The 23,681-nt window shown below is 39.1% G+C and overlaps 1 protein-coding gene across 4 annotated transcripts in view; it reads left to right on the plus strand.

Moving 5' to 3' along the window:
• LOC140725527 (inactive N-acetylated-alpha-linked acidic dipeptidase-like protein 2) overlaps positions 1 to 23,681 on the plus strand; it is a 965,400-nt gene that overhangs the window by 21,204 nt on the left and 920,515 nt on the right. For 3 of the 4 annotated variants that reach the window (XM_073041096.1, XM_073041095.1, XM_073041097.1), the window contains exon 2: positions 9,401 to 9,462. The exons of the other annotated variant lie outside the window; for it this stretch is intronic. The gene's annotated coding sequence lies outside the window, so the exon portion shown is untranslated. The remainder of the gene's footprint in view (positions 1 to 9,400; positions 9,463 to 23,681) is intronic. 4 annotated transcript variants of the gene reach the window in all.

Here is a 23,681-nt window from a genome sequence, read left to right on the forward strand (position 1 = left end):
TGCTGGATGAGAGCAATTCTAATAACCCTCAGGTCCAACCTCATTCAGCACAAGGTGATCTGTAATATTTGGCACCTTGTCCACTATATTCAATATTCACTTTCTTCACCATCAGCACTGTTGGTGTGAAATTAAAACTGCAGTTAACTACATCCAAATTAAGTATTGCAATTTATCTGAACCCAGTACTCTTTGTTTAGCTTTGTCAGTCTGGTCATTTACTCAACTTTCAGAGGGAAAGATTGTTCCTTTGGCTTATGGCTGCAATAGTTTGCAGCTTTCAAAGGGACCTTGGGGTTCAAATCCATACATCCCTCAAGGTCGCTGCGCAGGTTGATAGGGTAGCTAAGAAGGCCTATGGGATGCTAGGCTTCATTAACAGGGGGATTGAGTTCAAGAGTAGAGAGGTCATGTTGCAACTCTACAAATCTCTGGTGAGAGCACACTTAGAGAATTGTGTTCAATTCTGGTCACCTCATTATAGGAAGAATGTGGAAGCTATGGAGAGGGTGCAGAGGAGATTTACCAGGATGTTGCCTGGTTTGGAGAACAAATCATAGGAAGCAAGGTTAGCAGAGCTGGGACTTTTCTCTTTGGAGCATAGAAGAATGAGAGGGGACTTGATAGAGGTCTGCAAGATTATGAGAGGCATAGATAGGGTGGATAGCCAGTACCTGTTTCCCAGGGCACCAATAGCAAAACCAGAGCGCATATGTACAAAATTAAGGGAGGGAAGTTTGGGGGAAACATCGGGGCAAGTTTTTTACACAGAGGGTTGTGAGTGCCTGGAATAACTTGCCAGGGATGATGGTGAGGGCTAAAACATTAGGGGTATTTAAGAGCCTCTTGGACAGGCACATGGATGAAAGAAAAATGGAGGGTTATGGGGTAGTGTGTGTTTAGTACTTTTTTAAGGATTATATGGGTCAGCACAACATGGATGGCTGAAGGGCCTGTACTGTGCTGTAATGTTCTATGGTTCTTTCAGTGGCCTTTGCTGGGGATTCTTCCTTCAGACTCCTGTTTCTCCTGGTCTGTTCTCAGCCTTGGTTTCTGTTCTCTCTTCAATGGTCATTGTATTGAATCCAAGCTGTGATCTGGTTTGTTCATCACGATTCAACCATGGATGAATTAGCCTGTTCCATTTAGAGCCCAAGGCTTAATGTTTCCCCAAATTTAACTCAACTCGTGCCCCATTTATGCATTTGAGTTTTTCTGACAGGTTGTGTAGCCATGCTCCATTTGATAATACCCTTGAGAGCAATTTTTGCAGCAACTTCCCTGTCTCTGTGCAGAAAACCTCATGAATTTTATATGATGCACCCAACTACTTTATCTATGCCTTAGGAGAAGGGAAGAACAAGCTCAGTTTTTTATGATTTCTGCATCTTGGAATCCAAATGAATTTAGTATAGAACATAGACCAGTGCAGCACAGGAACAAGCCCTTCGGCACACAATGTTGTGCCAAACCAATTAAATTACTAATTAATGGAGCAACCAGAGCTGTTCTCAATTTTCCAGATGCTGCCTAACTAGAGATTTATAAAGATGCGACATAAGTTGTTGACTTTTGAACTCAATGCAATGACTGTTGAAGGCAAACATGCCATATGCCGCCTTAACCATTCTATCAAACAGTGTGGCTACCTTCAGGGAGCTATGAACTTGGACCCCAGGATCCCTTTGCTCATCAACACTGTTAAGGGCTGTGTTCTCGAAAAAATATACCCAAGACTACAATCCTTTATGAGCCAGTAAAAGTGTATCATGCTGTTAGTCATCTGATGGTTAGCATCATTCAGACCATACAAAAGAACACTGAACCGTGGATGCTAGCATGTCGGACAACCTGATTCAATACAGTTCTCAGCATAGTTAAGAGTTCAAAGTAAATTTATTGTCAAAGTACATGTATGTCACCATATACAACCCTGAGATTCATTTTTATGGGTGTATACAGTAAATCTAAGAAACACAGTAGAATCAATGAAAGCCTGCACCCAATAGGACAGATAATCAATGTGCAAAAGACAACGTGCAAATATAAAAGAAAAAAAGGAATAAATATCGAGAGCATGAAATGAAGAGTTCTTGAAAGTGAGTGCATAAGGTTGTGGGAGCAAGTTACTGATGGGGTCCGGAATGGTGACTGGTCATGATGAGTTGAGGAGATCAACGTATATTGTATCTAGATTTGCAGCTTGCTAACAGCCATTTGTAAAGGGCAATGAATGAAAAAGCAACCATACTTATTTAAATGGGGTTCCCATTCTGAATGGGAGAAGATTTTTTCCTAATTTTACTAAATGTAAAGTTCTTAATTAAATTTTATCAGTTTTAATTTATCTTTAAATTCATTCTAATTCTTTAATTCTATTTAATGTGTTCTTAATTGTCTCTTTTAGCAGATATTTGGGGACAGTTGAAAGTGCCTTTTGACAACACCAGCTCAGGCATTTCATTGTATTTCTGTAATCTGAGTTTTTGGCTTTCAGGTATTTCATTGGTTAACTAACTAGCTCTCAGCTTTGCTCGCCTCATTCTGGTCACTTTTTTTCTCTTGCTGTTATCTGCACAATCCATTTTTCCAATTTGATGGCAAGGACGGCATGTTTGTATTTGAGTTCTAATAATGGACTTTATTTTAATTCATCCTTTCATCGTTTGGATGAAATTTTAGGCATGAACGTGGATTTTTCTAACTTCTGGTACCTCCCCCCCCCCCCCCCCCCCTTCCAGTTTTCCCTTATCCAACCAGGCTTGTCATCCATTTTCTTTCATCTAGACATTCCTCTATCTGGTTCCCCTCCTAACCTCGTTCCCAATATTTAACAGTCCACTGTCCTCTCCGATCAGATTCCATCTTCTTCAGTCCTTAGTCGCTTCCACCTCCTCTTCTTGTCATTTCCACTCTTGGCTTCAACCACTTGCCTATCACCCCTCACCTGAATTCACCTATAACCTGCCAGCTCTTGCTTCACCCCCCCCCCCCCCCCATTTTACACTCTGCCCTCTTTCTTTCTGGTCCTGATGAAGGGTCTCAGCCTGAAACGTTCACTGTCCCTTTCCCTTCCCTCTGTAGATGCTGCCTAACCCTTGAGTTTCTCCAGCATTTTCTGTGTTCATCCAGATTTCCAGCATTTGCAGTCTTTCTTTGGTCCCTTTAATTTCTGGCATTTCAGTTCTGGTTTGATGTGTCCAGTAAATGTAGAAATGAAAATATGTTGTGGCTGTAGAAAATTATTTGAATATATGCAGTCTGATATTCCATAGCAGAGTGACCTCAGCTCTCGTGCTCTCTCCCTCCCCCCCCATAGAAAAGTACAGCACAGAAATGGGCCCTTTGACCCATCCAGTTTGTGCTGAGCCATTTAAGCTGCCTACTCTCATTGACCTGCACTGGGACAATAGCCCTCCATACCCCCACCAACCATTTACCTATCCAAACTTCTCTTAAACATTGAAATCGAGCTTGTATGCACCACTTTCAGTGGCATCTTGTTCCACGTGCTCACCACCCTCGAGATGAAGAAGTTTCCCCTCATGTTCCCCTTAAACTCTTCACCTTTCACCCTTAACTCATGATCTCTAGTTGTAGTTTACCACAACCTCAGTGGAAAAAGCCTACTTGCATTTATCCTATCAATACCCCTCATAATTTTGAATACTGTACCTCTATCAAGTCTTCTCTCCATTCCTTGGAACATTGGAGATTAAGTCCTTACCTATTCAATCTTTCCATATAACTTGGGTCCTCCACATTTGGTAACATCCTTGTAAATTTTCTCTGTACTCTTTCAGCCTCATTTACATCATTCCTGTAGGTAGGTGGCCAAAACTGCACACATTATTCTAAATTAGGCCTCACCAATATCTTGTATAACTTCAATATAACATTTCATCTCCTGTACTGAAAACATTGATTATGAAGGCCAATATGCCAAAAGCTTTTTTCTTAACGACCCTATCAACCTGTGACACCACTTTCAATGAATTATAGACTTGTTTTCTTGGATCCCTCTTCTACTGCACTGCTCAGTGCCCTATCATTCACTGTGTTGGACCTTCCCTGGTTTGTCCTACAAAAGCGCAACACAGTGCATTTGTCTGCATTAATTTCCATTTGCTCTGATAGTCTTCCTCACTGTCCACTACACCCCAAATCTTAGTGACATCCTCAAATTTGCTGATCCAGTTGACCACATTATTATCCAGTTCATTGATAAAGATGACCAGCAACAACAGACCCAGTACAGATCCCTGTGGCACTTCACTAGTCACAGGCTTCCAGTTAGAGGGGCAATCGTTTACTGCCACTCTAGCTTCTCCCACAAAACCAATATCTAATTCAAGTTACCACCTCATTGTGAATGACGAGTGACTGAACCTTCTTGACTAGCCTCCCATGTGGGACCTTGTCAAGTGCCTTACTAACACCCACTGCCTTGCCTTCATCCACTTTCTTGGTAACTTCCTCAAAGACTCTATAGGCATGAAACCATGGCAACTATCCTTAATCAGTCCATATCTATCCAAAAGCCCATATATCCTGTCATTAGAATAACTTCCAATAACTTTCCCACTACTGATGTTAGACCCACCGGCCTGTAATTTCCTGGTTTCTTTTTAGAGCCTTTCTTAAATAGCGGAACAACATTGACTATCATCCAATCCTCCAGCACCTCACCTGTTGCTAAGGATGATTTAAATATCTCTGCTAAGGCCCCAGCAATTTCTGCACTTGCCTCCCACAGGGTCCGAGGGAACACTTTCAGGCTCTGGGGAATTTCCACCCTAATTTGCCTCAAAGCAGCAAACACTACCTCCTCTGTAATCTATATAGAGTCCATGAAGTTGATGCCATTTTGCCTCACTTCTGTAGACTCTGTGCCCATCTCCTGAATAAATACAAATGCAAAAAATCCCACATCTCTTTTGGCTCCATACATAGATGACCATTCTGATCTTTCTGAGGACAATTTTATCACTTGCAATCCTTTTGCTTTTAATATATCTGTAGAATCCCTTTGCATTTTCCTTCACCTTGGACAACCTCATGTTCTTTCAGCCTTCCTAATTTCTTAAGTGTTCTCTTGCAATTCTTATACTCCACAAGCACCTTATTTGTTCCTACCTGCCTGTACCTGCTATGCACCTCCTTTTTTCTCCTTAACCAGGGCCTCAATATCTTTTGAAAACTGAGGTTCCCTACACCTGCTATCTTTTCCTTTTATTCTGACAAGCACATACAAGCTTTGTACTCTCAAAATTTCACTTTTGGAAGCCTCCCATTTACCAAGTATACCTTTGTCAAAAAAACACATGTTCCAATCCACACTTGCCTCTCTCCAATTTAGAGTGTCAACCCGTGGAACAGACCTATCTCTTTACGTATTTACTTTGAAACTAATAGCGTTGTGATCACCAGATGCAAAGTGTTCACCTACGCAAACTTCTGTCACCTGGTCTGTCTCATTCCCTATTAGACATCCAGTGTTATATATTCTTTTGAAGGGACTTTAATGTACTGATCAAGAAAGCTTTCCTGAACATATTTGACAAACTCTATACTGTCTAGTCCTTTTACAGTATGGGAGTCCCAGTTGATATGTGCAAAGGTAAAATCACCTATTATACCAACCTTCCGTTTCTTGCAACAGTCTGCGATCTCTTTACAAATTTGTTCCTCTAAATTGCTTAGATTGTTGGGTGGTCTGTAATTTAGCCCCATTAATGTGGTCATACCTTTCTTATTACTCAGCTCTACCCATTAACGCCTCACTAGACTGAGCACTGCCGTGACATTTTCTGTGGGTAGTAACGCCATCCCTCCCGCTCTGTCTCATCTAAATCAATGGAACCCATGCACTGAGCTGCCAGTCCTGCCCCTCTTGCAACCAAGTCTCACTAGTGGCTACAATATCGTAATTCCATATGTTGATCTATATTGTGAGCTCGTTTGCCTTTCCTACGCTACTTGCATTGAAACATATGCAGCTCAGGACGTTAGTTGCAACTTTTCGATACCTGACTTTAACAACAACTGTCTCCGCAACCTCTCCACTATCTGTTCTGACACTCTGGTCCCCATTCCCCTGCAACTCTAGATTAGCATCCTCCTCCCACAATGTAGCATTACCAAACCTTCCGTCACCAATATTAGTCCCCCCTCCAGTTCAGGTGCAAACTGTTCCTTCTGTAAGGGTCTCACCTTCCCCGGAAAAGAGTCAAATGCTCCAAAAATCTGAAGCCCTTCCTCCTGCACCATCTCCTTAGCCATGTTTTAAACTGTATAATTTTTCTATATCTGGCCTCACTAGCATGTGTATTGGGTAGCAATCCTCAGATCGCAACCTTGGTCATCATGCCCTTTAACTTAGCACCTATCTGCTTGAACTCACATTGAAGAACCTCGTCACTCTTCCTACCTATGTCATTAGTACCTACGTGCACCATGACCTCTGGCTGTTTATTCTCCCGCTTAAGAATACTCAGGGCGCTCTCCAAGATATCCCTGAACCTGGCACCTGGGAGGCAACATACTATCCAGTAATATTATCCAAAGTGATATACCTGTTGTTGAGGGGAATGACCACAGGTACTCTTCACTGACTTCTTAATCCCTTTCCCCATCCTGACTTGTCACCGAATTTCCTGTGTCCTGCACTTTGGGCGTAACCACCTCCCTATATGTCCTATCACCCCCTCAGCCTCCTCAATGATCCAGAATTCATCCAATTGCAGTTCCAGCTCCTTAATGCAGGATGTTAGAAGGTGCAGCTGGATACACTTCTAGTAATTGTAGTCATCTGGGACACTGAAAGTTTCCCTGTCTTCCCACCCACTGCAAGATGAGCATTCCACAATCCTGCCTGGCCTCTCTACTGGCAACTATAAAGAAGTAAAAGCAGTGAACTGTGCGGGGAGAAATAAAAACTCTACCTGCAGCTTTTTTTTCCCCTTGAAGCCTCTTCCTTGTTAAGCCTCGAAGAGCTAAAGCCTCAAAATCTCCACTCTAACTCTGTCCACTGTAGTGATGGCCACTTTGAAAAGAATATGGAAAGTTTTAGCGTGTGAAAGACTTGCAGAATACAGTATTTTCGATGTGGAGTAGAGAGCAAGTTTGTAAATTTGGTGGGAGCAAAGGGTGTTGGGATGGGCTAGAGTGGAACACTGCAGGCGAGGTGTGGGACTGGTGCCAGGGGCGGAAGATAGCGTGGGTGCAGATAACACCCAGCCCTGAGACTCCAGGAAAGGTTATTTGATTTATTGATCGTAATGGCATGTCTCTCAGGTGCTTCCTACTCCTTCACCTCTCCCTTCCCCTTTTCCCAACATTGATTCTTCTCTCCCTGCCCCCTTCCCACTCTCAGTCCACAAAAGAGACTCGTGTCAGAATTGGGTTTATCATTCCTCACCTATCTCATGGAATTTGTTTATATACCTAGGACTTTTGCACAGTACTATATAAACAAATCAAATGCAGTAGTAGCATAAAATGTGTTGATCTTCAGAATTGATGAGAGGCAATGTGGTAGATAGTGGATGTATTTTTGTTGTTTTCTTTTCATTGATGCTTACTTCTCCATGTGATAACACTTCACAGGAGAAGGTGACCAATCTATTAAAAATTGACCTTATCATTACTAGCAAGATTAAAATATATATATAATTATCTAAGTAGTAGGGTCAATATAGTACCAAATTCATGTCTGTGAATTGGGGTTTTCCTTTGCTACGTGTGTTCTTTGGCCAAGAAAACAGTGCACTTCCACATGACTTAAAGTGTGATTCTTGGGAGATGTACAAGAGGGACTTCAAATGATTTTTCAGCAATTCATAATTCTTTTGATGAGTGCTTTATTTGTACCTTGTGTACAGGCACTTCTGTGCTGAGAATCACTTTATGGACATACAATCAATATATATGTATCTTGTGTATTTATATTTATTGTGTTTTTTTGTTATTGTTTCCTTTATCTTAGTTTTTTTTTGCACTGCAACAGATGCGGAGTAACAATTATATTGTTGTTGACATTTGTGTTCTGGAAATGACATTAAACAATCTTGAATATCATACATGGATATGTCCTTTATAAGAGGGGTAAGCTTTTGATCCATAGCCAGGCTCAAGAACAGAGGATCTCTTCCACTCCTGTAACTGAAAACAAGTTGTGTTAATTGCTTCAGAGTATTAAAGAAAATGTGTTGTTTTCTGGGTTGTGTTGTTGGCCAAGCTTGTATGCTCTCCATTGTTACTCTGTGAAGCTGACAGCAACTCAAGCATATGTCAATGTGCAATTAAACATGGAAATTCAAGTTCTACTCTCATTGATAACTGGATTCTTCATCCTCCATTGGATAAGCCAATGTGATCTTCAGCAAATACAATCAGCAGAAAATCAGGGATTTATTTGAACTTTATCTGTTTCCGTGGAATGCTGTTTGTACAATGTACTGAAATGTTAAACCTTGGTAGGTTTCTAATGGCATTCTAAAATGTTATTGTTTATTAATTTGAAGTATTTGTTTCTATCTATGGAATAACATTCCTTTAGAAAAACGGTTTGAGAATTCCGTTGTCTTCAAGATAAATGGATTTTTATTCTCCACTTTCTGCTTTTCTACTGCATGTAAAATGGGAAAAAGAACATTTTTAATACCTCATTTGGATGTGAAAATTCTTCCATTTGATTGACTGCTCAGATTGATTGGCTTACTTATGTCATGGCTGGACTCTGTAAAGCCATTTTACTGCACATAATATCAAAAGTGGAAAAATTTATGCCTCAAAGCCAATTTGATCTCCCCCTGCCCCCCCCCCCCCCCCCCCCCAAGGTCAATGGCTGTGCAAAAACCTTAAATGTTGACCTGAAAATCCAGGCATTTGCTTCCAGTGTAACCCTAATTTTTAATTAAAGTATTTATTTCGAGGCTTGGAGGATCTTTTATTTTCTTTAATGCTTGAATGGATTTTAAAATGGTTTGTTAATCATTTTTGCATTTAATGATCAAACAGTGTTAGGATTTAGATTCTCTGAAAAACAGTGCATTGAAATAACAGAGTAAGGCAAGTTCTCAATGGGTTAATTTGGCTTTTTATAGGGTTAATCTGTGCTAAATTATCAGATTATATGATTGAGAGTGAAGACCTTGATCTTTGTTGGTAGAAAGTATTAGATAGTAGCCGTAATACAAAGTCTCATTAAAGAAACTGTCAGGACTCGTCCACTTTGTCATCACCTGGGTTATCCTGCAAGAGGCAACTGTCGCTTCTTGTCAGTGCATTATAAAAGAGGCATTTACAAATAAATGAAAAATGTCACATTTGATATCAGTCCTTAAAGCTTGTAGTGTGTCAGCTTGCCACAAATTGCCCCTGTTGCTCTATATTTCAGGTTCTGCCGTCTTCCGCAGTCAATAGTTTAGGATGGGTGGAGTCTTTTCCGATACATTAGAGGTAAGCTCTGTAAGACTTGCTTTTATTAAAAATAATAGAATTCTTTGGGCTGATGCTAACAATTAAATAGGAATACAAAATAGAGGATGTTTTGTGCACATGGTCTGACAATGCTAAAATCTGAAAGAAGTTACTGCATAGATAGAATTTTTTAAATGGATTAACTTCCAAATATTTACTAAGAATTTATGAATACATTGGAATTAATTGCTTATGTTGTTTTCTTTACCCCCCTTAGCCGACCAAAAACATAGCTTCTATGTTTGCTTAGATAGTCTTCACTTTTTTGGCAATATATCTCTGATTAGTTTGAAAGCTCACTGATCTGTTAATTATACGAGTGAACATTCAATATAATGAACTGAAGAATAGGTTAAATTCTCAGTAAAAAAAATTACACAGATTTGGAGAATTATTAATTTGCACCTGTAATTGTAGTACTTTTTGGATTGCACACAGTAAGTTTATGTATACAGTACTCCAGATGTGAGAACCATGCAGTTTTATGGAAAGTTGGGCAAATTCTCCAGCTTTTGCTTGAAATGAATGTAATTCATCCCGTTGTACTTATATGGACTTGAAAATACCATTCTTGTAAATTCATTCGTTTAATTGTCCTTCATCCTTTGGGACACTCCTCTGTTTTGTGGATGGTCATGAAGAAAAAGAATTTCAGGATGTATATTGTATACATTTCTCTGACATGAAGTGTACTTATTGAAATTGACCCTAAACCTTCCAGAATAAATAAGCCATTGATGCCAATATAGTACTGTGGTTAAAATAAAAACTGAGACTTCTGAATTTGCTTTTCTTTAGTTGTATTCATAAAATCTTACTGTTTCCTAGGCTAAAGTTTTACTTTGAATTGGTTTAGATTTGCTTTTAGTAAAACATTATCTACCTACAAACATGCAGTTGTTTTTACTTGTGACACTAGAAAATGAGCCACTTAATCAGGAGCATGGTTAAAGCATTGTTGGAATTAGCCAAAGAATAACAATGAACAGAACAAGGTGCGATTAAATAGTACAGCAAAACGTTGCTGGTAATATGGATTTTTGGAAGGACGTACTGTGTAGAGACACAAACCTGAGCTGAAGGTGCTGAGGTAATCATCAAATCTAACAACATATATTTCTCTGTCTACCACTAAAATGCACTTCTGCACATTAGCAACTTCCTTCTTCACTCAAATCCATTGGAAGTAAAAGTTAATCAATGTCAGTGTCCTTTCACAGGCCAATATTCAAAAAAGGCCATAAAAGTGAATTCTGTTGGCTCCGTTGGACAGACAATACCATTCACATGTCTTGCACCAGAATCTTAGCAACATTTCAAGTTTATGTCATGGGAATTGATTACAGGGAAGACAGGAATAAATTCCAAAGTTAAGAAGGGGAAATGTACCGATAACATTATGTCAATAACATACTGTAATGTTACAATGCCTGTGAGTTCAAACAGAAAATAATGAACTTTAATTGTATGTGCACTTGTGGCAAACATATTGTACCTTTTAATAGTGGTCAGTTGATGCAAAAGGCTGAATATTTATTTCTCATTCTGTAGTTTATATAATTGTGCATCTAAAGTATGCAGATATGCATCATCATTAACTGCAGTTATTAAACATAATTAATGAGATTAACCACAATGCAATTATGTTGAAGCCCCGTTCTTTCCAAACCATTGTGAGATGTGTTGTACAGAATTAGTTGATTTTTTTTTCTTCTCCGAGCCTAATTATATTTTAATTTAATGAAGATTTATCTCCATTTTTATATTAAGGCTGTGATTTGTAACACCAGCACATCTTGTGTAAATTAATTTAGACAAATTTTAGTGGGAAGTATTGAGAATATGCTTTAACATAAATGATGTAACACATAACTATTCAATATTGTCATTAGATAGGATCAGAAGTAAATTGAGAATTTTGATACAAATCCTGTTGACAATTGTATAACGTGTTGGTTGTTAATTACAGCAGCTGTATTGACCTTCCAAACAATACAGCTCTGCAGCTAAATTGAAAATAAATCTCGACCATAACTGAAATAATAAATAATTGATGTTAGTGAACTACTATTTCTTGTAGTTGTCTTGTATCTTCTTGAAGTGGCCTTCCAAGTATACCCGTGTGTGGAGATAGAGGCTTTAACAGTGCAGAAGTACTTCAGTATTTTAGTGAAGTGTTTGGTTAAATTTTGTGATCAGCTTATCGCAGTTGGCCTTGAATCCACGACTTTCAGAATCAAAGCTGTAAACTTGAACTTAGCCATGGTTAACAGCTAAGAAGAAGTTAAATTTTAAATACTGTTGTGCTGAAATTGAGTCACTGTTCAAAGCAGCTATGGTTTCATGTGGAGCCACAAGCAAATCTGAAAGACCACAGCAGGTTGAGCAGTATCAACTTGCCACTTGACCTGCTGAGTTCCTTGAGCAGATTGTTTGTTGCTCTGGATTCTAGCATCTGCAGTCTCTTGGGTTCCCTGTAGTTGGATATGAAATGATTTTGAAGCAGTGTGATTCTGAGTTGCTGCAATTAACAATGTTGTGAGAAGCTTTATCAAAGTGGCAAGGTAGGTCTAGCATTCTGTTATTGGTCTGTGTTGGATTAAACAAATACTTCGTTGAGATGGGAATATAAGTTTGGATCGCATAATGCCGTTTGCTCCTTACAGATGAAAATTGACACTGATGTTTTGGGGCCTCTTTGAGGATTACAGAGCAAATTAATTGGTGCTTGCTGTTATCATGGCTTGTGATCAGCCCAGGAGATCTGGCATCCTTACAGTTCTACAGCGTAGTTGCAGGATAAGCTAGTTCTGGATGATGAAGGAATGTTGTTCCAATTCTGGTTTGCTTCTTGAGGAGCAGAGGTCCTCTCCACTTTGTTCTTGTGTCTTACAGTGAAGCAATATTCTTGTCTGAGAGCCCAAATTGTGATAGAAGAATATGCATTCAAGTCTCTTGCTTTTGGGATTGTTAAGTATCCTACTGAAGTTCTAAAGTTGGTGAAGAATTTCAGTTCCACATCCACACACTTAGATGCATAATTTGGGAAGAGGAAGATCCTACCATGGAAATGCTATAATCATGACCATCTTCAAAAAAAAAGACAAGACCGACTGGTAACAACACTGGGTGTTCCTGATATCTGTCACAAGGAAAGTCATCTCCAGGGTCCTCCTCATCTTCCCTGAATCAAATGTGGATTCTGTCCATCAAGAGGCAGAGTGGACATGATCTTCAACATGTACCAACTACAATAAAAATAGCAGGAGCAGCACTAGTTACTGTATGTGTACAGTACATCTTCAACCTTACTAAAGCTTTCTGCCCCATTAACTGAGAGGGACTGCAGAATGTTCTCTATAAATACAGTTGACCACTGAAAATTACCTGAAGCAATTAAGTATTTTAAATTTTGGACAGTACTTTTGTACAATTTGGTGTGCAGTTTAAAATCAACAAGTGAACACTCAGGATTAGCCCTTGTCTTTTATAATGATACAGGGTTAGTTAGTAATCTCAAAGAAAAGTATTCCCTGCAGAGAATCAAACATTTAAAAGTTGCTAATCACCATTCAAGCACAGTTAATTGAAGCCAGTTCTACCAGTTATCCAAGTGCAGATGTCCTTCGATATTTTAGTGAAGTGTTAGGTTAAATTTTGTGATCAGCTTACTGCAGGTGGCCTTGAATGCCTGACTTTTAGAATCAAAGGTGTGAACTTGAATTTAGCCATGTTTAACAGCTAAAGCAAGTTAAATTTTAAGTGTGTTGCTCTGAAATGGAGTCCCTGTTCAAAGCCGCTATGGTTTCATGTGGAGCAACAAATGATTTGCTGAAGGACCTTAGCAGGTTGAGCACCATCAACATTACCTATTATCAATTGATTGTTACCAGTTTTTTTACCAAACTATCCAAAACAAAAGGTCCACATAAAATCTCATTAGCCACATTCTCATGGACCCCAGGCGTGCCATGTTGTCATTGAAATTAAGAGGATAAGTCGCAAATCTCTGCTGCCCATAGAGGCAGCTTCCACTCTGGCCTACATGAGACCAATGTTCTCTCTAATTTGCAATGAGCAGTGTGTACAAAAATCTTGTGCTATGCAACTTTTTGCTCAGTAACAATGTGTGTGCACTGAATTTTGTATATAAAGGGTATTTATTGTAATAGCTAGCAATACACTGGCAATAAGAACTTTAATCTCCTTTGGGTTTGATCGTTTTCACTTTTCATCTACACTCTCACAAAATGTACGTAGCAAGCCTGTAATGAACAATCTTCTCGCCACAGCATTTGCACGTGATTTGCTTGCTAAATGACGCTTTTAAAAAGTCAAGTTTCCAAATATCACCCTACTTCTTCCCACTTGCAAATTCTCCAGCAACTTTTGCATCGTGACAATATACATGCAGATAACACCAATTTCTATATTGTACATAAATATTTAACACAGCTGCACGTTCCTGACCTCGTGCATTCAGTGTTGCGGTTTCTGCTGTTTCATTAAGCTGCTCCGCTTTAACAGCAGATTTTATGCACTTCACATCCTTTGCTTCTTTGGAATTCAACATAGTGAATCGATGATTTCTTCAATAAAAACGTTATAAATAAGCTCGTTCTAAACTCTGCAGAGAAATCATCACACGCTCCACGTTGTCAACACTATCCGCATCAGAAACCAGAAAAGGAAGTTGTGTACGATCGTGAAATATGTTTAACATGCCAACAAGGTTGTGTGTGCAGTTTAAGTTTCTTTGTGCGCTAGTAGCAAAAGATGTGTACGTATGTACTCACACGCCCACACCTCCCTTAGCGGGAACATTGCATGAGACGCAGGAATGAAGCCAGCAAAATATCTCACTGCACAAAAACACAACTGCAGATGCTGTGGATCAAAGAATACGTACACAACGCTGGAAGAACTCAGCAGGCCAGGCAGCATCCGTGAGAAAAGAGTAGCCAACGTTTCGGGCCGAGACCCTTCATCCTGCGCTTCACCCTTCATAAGCTACTCTTTTCTCACGGATGCTGCCTGGCCTGCTGAGTTCTTCCAGCGTTGTGTACGTATTCTAAAATATCTCACTGCCTGCTTTTCCTGCAGACATCCAGGTCCGGAACACTAGATGCTTGGCTCTGATTCTTACTGCTGTACAATTAGCTGGGCATCAGGAACTTGTGAAGAAATAAGGGGTGATGGGAAGATAAGATACAGGGAAGATGTGGAGTGGACTAAGGGAGATGAACAGGATGAAGATGGAGAGCACTGGCTGGGAAGAGAGGAAAACAGGAGAGGGAATCCATAAACATGCAAGTGAAAAGGGAGGGCATTGTTTTAGTAGCAAGCTTTGATTGCAGTTGATGTCTCCACAGGCAGGCCCACAACCAAGATGATTATTTGCATTTGTAATGGTAAAATACAAGCTGTGCATATTTCCAACAAAACCTGCTGGAATGATGAAAGGTAAATTATAATGATCAAGGGGATTAGCTAGATTTTGTATCACTTAGTAACAGTGATGTACCATTACATAGAATGTCTTTGAGGTTCTTAAAAACATAAAATGATGATTCAGGTCGATTGAAGAGGAATTTCTTGAGCCAGAGAATGGTAAATCTGTGGAAGGCATTGTCAGAGATGGCTGTGGAGACCAAATGATTGAGCATATTTGAAGTTGCAGTTGTTAGGTTCTTGATGAGTAAGGATGCCAAAGGTTATGGTGTAAAGGCAGGAGAATGAGTTTGAGAGGGGAAAATGCCATGATCTAATGGTGGAACTAGTCAATGGGCCAAATGGCTAAATTCTGCTCCTGTGTCTGATGCTTTCTTAGTTTTTACTTCATTATTTAAGAGTAGATTAAGGTGTTAAGTTTCTCACTTACTGTTTATGATAGTTTATTTTGCAGTTTTGGATTTAATTATATGCTTTTTGTTGTGCTATTTATAGGCAGCCTGCAATTCCAATCATCCAAGCAAGTACTTCTCAGTTTAGTGTGATTTCAGAATGCAACTGCCATAATGCTCGATAGCTCTGTAAGATCCTGTTATCTAGCCAAGCATGACAAATAATTTGACAGAGACTGTCAAAGATGACTGCTGAGGCTTTTCCTTCAGTACCTTGGCATTATCTGCTTTAAATAGCTGGAGCATTGCGCTCCATTAAACTTTTTTCCAATATGAATTGCTTGCCACTCGCTGTCTTAGTGATGTGGAGTTTCCAGTTATTACCAAAACGTGGGTTTCTTGCAAGCATGTTTACTCAAGAGACAGATGCAGAATATTTTTGAAGATGAATTATCTTTGCATAGGCTATGTATTTTGAAAAATGAAGCTTATTATTTCATACTGGAACACTTACAAATACAGTTTGAATGGCTCCATTAGATACACTTTTAAAATGGTATAAAGCTCAATGTCCTTCAACGTTGTTGGCCTAGATTCTGTAATTAAATTAAGCCCCAACTTTGCTTGTCATGAACAATTGAAGGAAACATGTTTGCAGATTGTAGGCTTGTAGATTACATATAGGAATAGACCTGCTTTCTGGCTTGAACAAATAGGTTATGGTTTCTTTAACAATGCAAGAAAAGCCTGAACCTCATATAGTTAGTGCAAATAACAATTAAAAAAAATCCTGAGGGGAAGGGAAGACATTGTGTAAGTGTGCTCATCACTAAATTAGACTAAACACCAAGAATGGTGTGGCTGAATGGTTGACCATTATTTTTAATTAGGGAGGAAGTGCTTGCTATTGATGAGAGTCCTTTTAGCACTCTGAATTGTTCCATAAGCTTACTGCATAGATTCAGTTGTTGGGCTCGGTGGAAACAATGTGCTTAAGGAACACTACAGAGAGAATGGAGAAATGGGGCACTAGAGAATTGGATTGAGGTGTTAAAGATTATTTTATTAATGAGAGAATTGAAAAATGCAGAAAAAAAATACTTTCTGTTAGAAATCACAGATGATGCTTTGAACCTATACAGTTTTTTTGGTCCTGCAATTAATTCTACCCAACTATGGTCTAAATTGCAGTAGTTTCCACTTGACTAACAAGTTCATACTTTTGATCTTACAGCCAGAAACATTTTTTCCCCTGTTATTCCCACGAGGGAACTCTTGTTCCTTTGCTGACACTATTTTGAAGGCCTTGTTGTAAGACAGAGGGGCTGGAAAAGGGTGGGGTACTTGTGCTTAAAGATGAAGGTGAAAATTTATGGAACATTACAAAAGCTAAACAAATAATTGTCTTTCCTTGGTTGCTAAAAATAAGTTTAATTTGTTGCTTAGCTGCATTAAAACATCCATATCACATTGTTGTTATGGAAGTTGCAGGACAGAATGAGATTTATTATCATTGGCATAGATGTGTTGTGAAATTTGTCATTTTCCAGCAGCAGTACATTGCATTATATAACTTTGAAAATTATAAATTACAATAAGAAATACATATTTAAAAATATTATATTAATTAAGTAGTGCAAAAAGAGGGGGAAAATACTGAGGTAGTGTTCATGGGTTCATTGTCCACTAAAAAAAAAATCTGATGTCAGAGGGGGAAGAAGTAGTTCCTGAGATGCTGTGTGTCTTCAGGCTTCTGTTCCTCGATGGAAGCAGTGAGAAGAGGGCAAGTCCTGGGTGATGGGGTCCTTACTGATGGATGCTGCCTTTTTGAGGGAAAGTCTTCTGAAGGTGTCCTGGATGCTGGGTCTGGGGAGGCTAGTGTGGATGATGAAGCTGGCTGAGTTTACAATCTTCTGCAGCCTTTTCTGATCCTACGCAGTGCCCCCTGCGTACCAGCTGGTGATGCAGCCCGGTAGAATGCTCACCACGGTACATCTATAGAAATTTGCAAATATCTCTGGTGACAAACCAATTCTCTTCAAACTCCTAATGAATTATGGTTGCTGTCGTGCCTTCTTTGTCACTTCACCAATATGTTGGACTCAGGACAGATCTTCAGAGATGTTGATGCCCAGGAACTTGAAACTGCTCACTCATTCCTCTTCTGATCCCTCGATAAGGACTAGTGTGTGTTCCTTTGACTTCCCCTTCCTGAAGTCCACAAGCAGTTCCTTGGTCCTACTGACGTTGAGTGCAAGGCTATTGCTGCGATACCACTCAATCAGCTGATCTATCTCATTTCTGTATGCCTCCTTGTCACCATCTGAAATTCTGCCAACAATAGTTGTGTCATTGGCAAGTTGATAAATGGTGTTTTAAGCTGTGCCTGGAGGTTAGAGCAGTGGGCTAAGCATGCATCTTTGAGGTGCACCAGTGTTGATTGTCAGAAAGATGTTATTTTGGATCTGCACAGACACTGGTCTCCTGGTGAGAATCCAGTTGCAGAGGGAGGAATAGAGACCCAGGTTTTGGAGCTTGTTGACTAGAACTGAGCATATGATTATGTTGAATGCTGAGCTGTAATTAATAAAAAGAAGCCTGATTTAGGTATTACTATTGTACATGATCCAAGGCTGAGTGGAGAGCCAGAGAGCTTGCATCCGCTGTGGGCCTATTGTGCTAGGCAAATTGCAGCAGGTCCATGTCGTTGCTTAGGCAGGAGTTGATTCAGGCCATTGCTACCCTCTCAAAGCACTTCATCACAGTAGATGTGAGTGCAACTGGCTGATGGTCATTGAGGTAGCATGGCCTGCTCTTGGGCGCAGGTATGTTTGTTGTCCTTTTGAAACAGGCGGGAACCTTTGACGCAGCAGCAAGAGACTGAAGGTGTCCTTGAACACTCTGAGATGGTGATCACAGGGTCAGCAAATGGTGCAGGGATTCGCTCAGGTATAGTTTTGTTTGTAGAAAGGCAGCAAACCACTCAAACCTATAGAATCTATGCCAGTGGTATATAAGGTATATGAGGGACCTACAGAAATTGATTGGGTATAGGCTGACTTTATTCTGTCTCAACATTGCAGTGATGCAGTTTATTTATTTTCAGTTTTGAACATGTCATACTTTCATTCTGTTGCTTGTATGCTCCATCATTAATTGGAATCAGCCTGTTGTTTCTCAGTTCAGCTATTTTTATTCCACCCCAAAGGTGGCTTAACCTCTGCCAGCTGGAAGAGCAAGTAGGCTGTTGTCCAGGAAATTAGCATTTTTTTTAGAAAAGCCAAAAGCTGAATGTATATCTATTTCGCAGTTTTAGATTCCTGCTTTCTAGGCCAAAAGACCAATCTATCCAGTATTTACTCAGAACCAAGAGAGCTGACATTGCTTTATGCGATGCCTCCAACTGTAGACCTGCAGAGTGCACCTTCTGAGATGAACATTTCAGGTGAAAGATTCAGTGGAGCTCATATGGTCGGTTGAGATTGCATGGGAAATTTGAAGAATAGGGAAGTCTTCAGATTACCTGGGCAAGTAATGGTAACAAAAACTGACTGTACTGCATAACTAAGTTTGTTCCTGTTTTCTCATTAAGGGACCTTATTATGCCACATTTCTCTACACTATGATATATATCATATTTCAAAATACTTAATTGACTGAGATGTGCTTTGGGGAATTCAGAAATCCTGAAAAGCACTGCATGTATGTGCTCTATGTTCTAATTGTTCAAAATTACTTCAATGTTTCACCCTTAGATATTTGTTAGATTGTTTATAAATTCATTTCTCCTTTTCTTACAATTGTAATTTTGTTCTTCTAAAGTATTACTTAATCCTCTTAATTCATTTTTATTTATAACTACTGGAGAAAAATATTTCTGTGGGGAGGCATTGCATTATTGAAATAGCATTGATGCCTTAATTGCTGTACAAAACTGGGGAAATCAATTAATGTTGTATGAATTTCTATTTATGGAAGAAAAATATGCTTGTAGACTTCCTAAATCATAGAAACCATAATAACACTTGCTGATTTTTTCCATGGAAAATGACCACTTTTTGGAAGGATGAAGGTTAAAGTGATTAGTGTTGACATTAACATGGATGATCATGTTTCAGATAGTACTTTGATTGCATGATATATGTTAACAGGCAAATTGTTTAACGGCTTTAAAGCTCCAAGGAAGTTTTGTAAACTGTGACATTACTTGTATTTGGATAATTTTACTTAATTAAACTGTAAAGATGCTACAATTAGCTGTCTTAAGTTTTCTGAATAAATGAAACTTTTCCTGACCTGATGGTAGGCCACTCTGCCATTATTTCTTAACAGCAGAAACATCATAATTTTACTTTGAACATTATGAGGAAATGCCCATGGTTAAAACATGATTGAAAGAAAGTTTTGATATGGTAAATTGAATGTGTTGGTTACATTGGATTCAAACATGTAGGATGGATTTATTTTTATATTTAGAGGATCCAGGTTTTGATGGATATTATTTTTATGAGGATAATTGAATATCCAGTGTATTACATAGCATGAAATTGATTTGGTCCAAGACACGTTGCTGTCATGTTTTGCAACTTCAAAACAATAATCTAATCCAAATGAAGAGACAAGAGTCTGAGAATGCAGGTCTAACTTTGAGTTTTCTTTAAGTGAGGTGCTCACTTATCACATGATAGAGTGATGATACGTGCAATTCACATATTTAACATACAGCCCGTAGTGAATTTTTTAAACTAACAAGATTACTCATATTACTGAAAATAATAAATACAGAAGTCCTTCCTGCTTAGCTATAAACTCCAACTCAATAGAGAATGCATCAACTATATGCACAGTATACTATATAGTACAACTGCTATATATATATAGACATCCACAGAAGTGAATTTTTAAATTGTCACATTCAGTCCTAAAGATTCAATCACTGTGGAGGATTTCTTACTCTTGTTGGATAACATTTTTCCTGACAAGGGGAATCACTCTTTGCAGGTGAGACTTGTAGGTGTGTAAACAATCTCAGTTTCTGTGGCCTTCTCTGTGGTGGTTGTAGGGGGTTGACTCTGAGACTGCAGCAAGTGGTTATGACAGTAGTAGCCGCCTTCCTGTTTCTTTTCCTAGTTTGTGCATCTTGATCTTCGGAGGGCCCATTTAGTTCACTGGAGTTTTCGCTAATTCTTCTAATGCTCCCTTTACGATTTGATGTCTCTTCCTGGTTTCTTCATTCACAACATTATCTGTTGAATCCTCTGTTTTTGTGTGTCTATTGACTTGTTTCTTTTTGGACTTCCATTCATCCAGCTGGTGTTTGGTCTTTGCAACTGCTTTTACCATCAGCTTTTTGTCTCACATCTGAAGTTTGTTCAATAACCTTAACAGACAGAGAGTGAATCCTGGTTCTTTATATTCACAAAGCCGAATACTTGCAACTTTCCTGAAGTTTCTTGAACTCTCATCCAGCTTAAAACTGAGCCATATTTCACAAATAACTGCCTCATTAACAAATCAGAAGCTTTCTCAAACATGTTGCCCACAAGAAGTGTTATAGTTGGACCACAATGCTTTCATCACCATCACAATTGCTTCCTTGGTCCAACATGCTTTCCAACCAGAGGCACAGAAATTGGTATCAACAGTTGTCCTCTGGGCAACTGTTCATAGTATTTGGAACAGAAACAGTGGTGGCATCACCCAGTACCTTCCTTAATTCACTTTTGGTTGGCTTCATTACAGGGGTTGTGGCATGCAAATTGAGGATGGATCTCTATTAAGTTGTAGTTGTTTCAACCAATCACAGTCCACAATGCTGGTATGGTTCTTGGCACATACGAGATCGATATGGCTTGTTGGTTGTTTTATTTCATTGTTATTTCATTCCCACAGGATTTATCTTTTATCCACAATAAGTTCTTAGTTGGAGATCTGCAGACTTCAATTTAGTATCATTGAGATACCTCTCAAACTCATTACGTGAAGTGACTGAAACAGCTGAACCAGTGTCCAATTCCATTTTAATTAATTTGACGTTCACTTCATGCTTCAGCTATATTGCTTGTCTGCTTTTAATTTTCACACTGTAACTCTCAGGACTACACAGTCCTACGTCACTCTCATCATTATCAGATTTTTCATCAGCAGCGTGTAGATTAGTGCTTTTTTGAAACTGCTACTAGACTTTCTTTTTAAAGCTTTTCTCTTCCCTGAGCAGTCCATTTATTTTTGTCTGCCCAACATGGTCCTTGTATGTGTCCTGCTTTGTTGCATTTTCTGCACATTTCACCTTTAAACTTGCATTTGTTTGGTGAATGTGAGCCCCTGCCACAACAGTAACACACTTTATTCAGCCAGGCTGGTTTCTGGTTAGACTTTGCGATTTTATTCACGTTCGTTTTTATTCCTGACTGCAACTCAATTGCATCTCTGACTGTGGTTTCCATTGAAACAGAATTTCAACTACTCTTTTAAATGTGAGCTGTGCTTTAGTTAGCAATTTTTGAAAGCTTTCTTGTAAGTTTCCACAAACTAAATGATCTCCTGAGTGCATCGTTAAGTCCATTACTGAATTGATAATACTCAGACGATCTCTTCAATTCAGCCACGTGCGCTGAAATTGATTCTCTCTTTTTGATTCCACTTATGAAACCTAAAGTATCATGCAATCAACAATGGCTTCGGTTCTAAATGTTCCTGCATTACTTTGACAATGTCAGCAGGGTTCACTTCTGCTGGTTTGGTTGTAACAGTTAAACTTTGAAGCAAACAGTATACCTTTAAACACAATGCTTTCAGGAAAATTGGCACCTGTTTCTCTATTTTGAATTTGCTTCAAAATATTGTTGAATTTGCTCAGTTTAGAAGATCCAGTTATCTGCTGTGTAGTCAAGTGTCTATCTTTCTGATATAGCCAGCCATTTCTCTATATGAACCCGTAAATTGTTCCATTTTCTGACTTAAAAAAAGCTCAATCATGTCTTCCCTTTCGAAGAAAATGAGCTGCACTGCTTATTTTTTTAATCTTGTCTGTCTCGGCACGTGTTGTGCTGCTTTTTGTAATTCAACCGTCTCTTGCAGCTCTTTTTTAGTTCTAACATCTTGCTGCACTTTAACAGATTGGTAGCATTTCAGGTTCATTTAAAAAAATCTTCATGCCACTCAAGTTTTGTAACTTCAAAATGTTAAACTAATTCAAAGGAATATACAGGAGTATGGGAATGCAGTCTAACTTTGAGATTACTTTAAGAGGGGCACGTGCACATCACGTGGTAGCTCGATGACGTATGCAATTCACACAACTATACATGTAACCCATAATGAATTACTTAAACAAAAATGGTTAATCAAACAAAATATATATACAAGAATACTCAAATATTGCTGAAAATAATGAATACACAATCTTTGCTAAGTATAATTGTTAAGTATTCTGCATCTGTTATTAAGCCTTGTGGAAAGGGCATGGCCTTTTAAGCTGGCCCATGGTGTAGTGGCATCCACACCTGACTTCAAGGCAAGTGGTTCTGAGTTCAAGTCTGTTGGATCCTTGCACTCTTTCCATCTGCGCTACATTTAGCATCAAGCTTGTAACTTGGCCTTGAGCTTGTAACTTTAGATAAAATGCTAAGGAAATGGCAAGGTTTTTGACCGATGTGCCACGGAGGGAAACAACACCACCTATTCATGCCCTTTCCACATAGTTTAATGACAGATTAATGGCAGCATAACATTTAGTGTGACAATATTACAGTCTGGAGCATTCTGGAGTACAATTCCAGCACTGTTAGAGTCACAGAAAAGTGCAGCACAGAAACAGGCCATTTGGCCCATCTCGTCCATGCCAAACTGTTTAAATGGCCTACTCCCTTTGACCTGTATGGGAAAATAGCTCTTTATATGCCATGTACCATCCATGTACCTATCTAACCATATATAACAATGACAGCATGGAAACAGGCCATCTCGGCCCTTCTAGTCCATGCCGAACGCTTACTCTCACCGAGTCCCACCTACCTGCACTCAGCCCATAACCCTCCATTCCTTTTCTGTCCATATACCTATCCAATTTTTTTTAAATGACAAAATCGAACCTGCATCTAAACTTTGTTTTACCATTAAAATTAAGCTTGCATGCACCACTTGTGCTCACAACTCATTCCACATTCTCATGACCCTTTGAGTGAAGAAGTTTGCCCTCATGTTCTCCTTAAACTTCTCACCTTTCAACCATAACCCATGAACTCTGGTTGTAGGCCCACTCAACTTCAGTGGAAAAAGCCTGCTTGCATTCACCTTATCTATTCCCCTCATAATTTTGTATATTTTTATCAATTCTCCTCTGAATCTTCTACG

This window comes from Hemitrygon akajei, chromosome 3 (genome assembly GCF_048418815.1).
Source record: "Hemitrygon akajei chromosome 3, sHemAka1.3, whole genome shotgun sequence".
NCBI lineage: Eukaryota > Metazoa > Chordata > Chondrichthyes > Myliobatiformes > Dasyatidae > Hemitrygon > Hemitrygon akajei.